This window comes from Notamacropus eugenii, chromosome 2 (assembly GCF_028372415.1).
Source record: "Notamacropus eugenii isolate mMacEug1 chromosome 2, mMacEug1.pri_v2, whole genome shotgun sequence".
Lineage (NCBI taxonomy): Eukaryota > Metazoa > Chordata > Mammalia > Diprotodontia > Macropodidae > Notamacropus > Notamacropus eugenii.
This window is the reverse complement of record NC_092873.1, coordinates 451,860,312-451,864,848: the sequence shown is the minus strand read 5'-3', so window position 1 is coordinate 451,864,848 and position 4,537 is coordinate 451,860,312. Positions and strand designations below refer to the sequence as shown.

Here is a 4,537-nt window from a genome sequence, read left to right as displayed (position 1 = left end):
TACAGGAAAACTTTGGGAGACAAATGAGACTGATGTAAGAAAATGGTGAAAAAAGAGTAAACAACCTAGTAAAGAACACACACACACACACACACACGCAATACTAAAGAAAACAATACCTTAAAAGACAGAATAAGCCTCATTGACTCCTGTTACTGATAGAGGGTCACTGCAGTTGGTCATAGCTGGAGCTCCCAGGCAGGGCACTGGGAATCAGATCTTCTGGCACTCCTCAGGTTTGCCTGCTGTTGTCACTGAAGATGAATGTTCAGTCTGCCTAATGTAGATCCCCAAAAGACTGCCTGTGCTGTCTTATCTAGGGACTGGTCTCCCTTTAAATTATGGATATTTGAAAGGATTTTAGACAGTGTGGAGGTAGATTTCCCATCCTCACTCCCTCTTGCTGCTTGATTCCTGGAATAATTTATGAACAGTAGAGAGTTTTTTTTTTATTTGAATAATATGCATTTGACATAAATTTTTAAAATGCCAAAATAAATTGCACAAAGATTTATAGTTTTGTATTATTGTGCTGGGAAAATGAATTTGAAATCTGGGAATACTATCTATCTCCAGCACAGTTCAGACTAAAAAGCATATTGGTTCTTTGACTCTCTCTCTTTTTTAATTTAAATAGAAATAAATAAGACTAGTTTTAATGAATTGATCTTCTGAAGAAAATATAAACAGTGTGGAAAGGAATAGGATGAGTTCTTCTATATCAGACTGTATTTTGAAGTGTCTATCCCATGCTTTGGATATCCTTCCTGCAGTAACAATGGGCAGTAAAGCCCAGATTAAAACCTTCATCTCTACTTACTGTTACAATGCAACAACAACCAAGGATGCTTTTGGAAGGAATGTTCTTTATCTCATTTCATCATGTGGAAAGAAAGGAGTATTGGATTGAGTGGATCTGTTGATGAGAGATAAGGAGTCAGGGTGGACAGCTATGCACAGAAGCATTTTTTATGGACATAGTGATTGTGTTTCATCACTCTTGAAGCATGGTGCTAGTTTGTATATACCCAGGATAAAAAAGGTTTATCAACTTTAGCTCTTGTTATGAAGGACAGACTAACCCATGTAGCATTTAAGAGTGTGTTTGTATTTAGGAATGATTTTATAGATGCCTACACTTGGGGAAATTACATAAATTTTGCTCTGAGTCATGGAAGCCAAAATAGTAAGCATCATTCTGAGCTGATGGATCTCTTTGCATATCAAGCAGGTGATACTTTGTACATTTCATTCAGTTTTTCTGTCTCAGAAAGGGCAAGTTTACACCTGTGGTCGTAATCAACGAAGATGCTTAGACCATGGAGATGAACAAATAGGCTGGTAGAAAGGCTAATTGGTCATAACCATTCTTAAGTGGTAGCTTCTAAGAATCATACTGTTGTTTTAACTGAAGAAGGAGGTATTTATCCTTTCAGTCTAAATGATTTTCATAAACTGGGTATTATTCCATCACCAGCTAGATACAATATACCAAGACAGATTCAGGCAAAAATCTGAAAGGGACAATTATTGGAGTGGCTGCAGGCAGGTTCTATACAGTGCTGTTGACTAAAGAAGCTGTTTACACTATTGGACTAAATAGTAGACAACTAGGTCCCAATGGAGAAAAGTGTATAATGGCTCCCAGGCAAGTCTCAGCTCTGCATCATAAAAATGGCACTGCATCCTTGGTTGCTACAAGTGATGGTGCCACAATGTGTATTATAAAGAAAGGAGATATTTATTTATTTGCATACTATTAGTACAAGAAGATAACTTCAAAACAACTCAACCTAAAAAACGTTCTTGTGTCTGGGGAATATATGGAATGTAAAGGTGATACTCAGCATCTGAAAGATAATAGAGGTCCAGAATTTGCATTCTTTCACTGAATGAAGTTGGGAGAGTGTTTTCCTGAAAATCAATTAGCAGCTCCATGAAACAATGTTGATGGGCTTATGGTCACCAGTTCTTTGTGTCTGATAGTGCTTTAAATAGAAATGAAATACTATTTGTTACCCAAGATGGTGAAAGATTTACATTGAAATGGCTTGAAGAAGGAAAAAAAATGCTAAAAAGAAAGAAGTTATATCAAATTTCCATAATTCCTTGTCAGATAGATATTGTGTCTATGACACAAGTAGTGTTTATGAGAGAATTGAGCTTACAAAACTCGGTATTGTCCATAGAGCTGTCAGCATTAGCATGGATCCAAGCAGAAGTAATTTTACAGTTTTGTGATCAGACCCTCCAACTGTGTCCTCATCATCTTTTGCATAAGATTTTGGCACACTTTTGGAGGAAACAGATAAGATGGACAATACCCATCATGTGACATTTCAAGTTGACAATAAAACTTTACCTGTGCACAAGTATATTTTGACTGTGTGATGAGAGTTTTTCAAGAACTTATTCACTTCACATGGTATTCTTGTCCAGATATTTACCACAAAGGTGAAGATGCTGTAACATGTGATGATCTCTTTGTGATAGAGAAGGTTCACCCTCATTTCTTTGCTTAATACCTTCTACAATTTATTTCCACTACAGATACTAGTGTTTTTTCAACTCATGTGTATAAATCAAGAATGACATATAAGATAAAACCAGAGAAATATCAAGATACTCTAATTTACAATTCTGATAAAATGAGTTTTCATGAAAATATCAATCAGAAATCGGCACTGAAATTTACTGAGGGAATGAAACCCAAATAACAATGAAAGACAAAAAAAAAATAAAATGAAGCCTTCTAAAAAGAATAAAAGTGTGGGTGAAAATGTGAATCCTGTAGAGATGCTGCAAAATGTGGCAAAGAAATTTGATGTCAGTCATTTGAGTTGTAGACTGAATGGAATAAAATTTGAAAATGAAAAAAATCAATGTTATTATAGCAGAAGCTGGAAATAAACCAATACTAATTTGGAAACAATGTTAATTTCTTTGTGATGTCACCATGACATCAATGGATGGGAAAGAATTTCCCTATCACAGATGTGTACTTTATGAGAGGCTTGCATATTTTCATGCATGCTGAGTACTTCATGGATTAAGGCTTCCAGTTGTTCTGCCAATACATTCTGAAGTACTACAAGTTTTCTAGGATTACCTTTAGAGTGATGAAGACTTTCCAATAAAAGACTCTCAAAATGCAGAATTTGTTTGTAATGTTCTTGTAGTGGTTGATCCACTACTAATAATTTGATTGAAAAAAATCTGTGAAGTACCAATAACAGAAGAACTTGCTCTAAAGAATGTTGTTATGACATTGGAGTTTGCAGTAATGTATAATGCTCAACAAGTGAAACTGTCATGTTTACAGTTTATGGGGCTAAATATGTCAGCTTTGCTTGAAGCAAGGACACTGGATATTTTAAGTGATGCTATTTGGAAGGATCTTTTTGTGTTCTATAGAAAAATGATGCCATCAATGAATAGAAGGGTAATAATGGTATATCAAGATGGTCCAGATGTCAGTTACCTGGGGGCAGAAGACATTGATTTGTTTTGAAAGGAGAAGTTAATATGGAACACAATTACCAAAAAGCTTTCTTGAAAAAATTCAAAACAAAAATAAAAAGGAAACCACAAAAATAGTCATATAGTTCTAGGGGTTATAACATTGCAAATATTATTCAGAGCTCACCTTCCAGAGAAGCAGAGATATTTCAACATGGTTCAAAGTGTAGCAGGATGCTTTCAAGGTTGCCATGTCCTTGATAAAGTTGGATAAAATGAACTCTGCAGAATCTCTTCCAGAACTACTGATATTAGACTCTGAAGATACCTGTACTGGAAGGGGAAGTCCCAGAGACTTGCAGTCTTCTGATTTCACAACAAGAATTTATCCAGAAGAAGTTGAAATGATGAAAAATAAGACATATGTTAGTCATGCATACCTTGTACTTTCTTATGAATATGTAAAACAATATGAAGAATCACCAGCATTAAAATGTCTGTTCCACAGTCCATTCACAGTATCAATCATGCAATATTTTCTAATTGGATTGCCAGCTCTTTCAACCCAGTCAGCCCTGCTGCCATGCATCTTAGAGTTATAACATCAAGGAAATTGAAAAAAAAATATGCAAAAGTATAGAACTATATAAAAGACAAACTTAATAAAAACCACTTCTTATGGGATTAAGCTTTCTCAAAGTAAAGAAAAATGATTACTATGGCTGACAAGGAGAAAAACTCAGGAATGATAAGCATGAAAACTACAGCTATAACCACTCCTTTTATATCTATAAAAGCCAAAAAACCAGGGAATGCCTGGACACCTCTCAATACAACTTCAGCCAAGTCATTATGAGATCTCTAATGAAAGGGAAAAAAATCTAGTACAAATTACAGTCCAAGAAATCATATGAAAAAGTTTGCTGGAGGTGGAACCAAGATGGCAGAGTAGAAAGATGCATATGCTCTAGTGCTTCCCCCACAACCCACAAAATACCTGTAAAAAATGATTCTCAACAAATTCTAGAGCAGCAGAAGACACAAAATGATAGAGTGAAAGAGATTTCCAGTCAAAGGT

General features: G+C 35.3%; 1 pseudogene; it reads left to right on the top strand.

Moving 5' to 3' along the window:
• The first annotated feature begins 679 nt into the window (after positions 1-679).
• On the top strand, positions 680-4,071 carry LOC140524170 (inhibitor of Bruton tyrosine kinase-like; annotated as a pseudogene).
• The last annotated feature ends 466 nt before the right edge of the window (positions 4,072-4,537 follow it).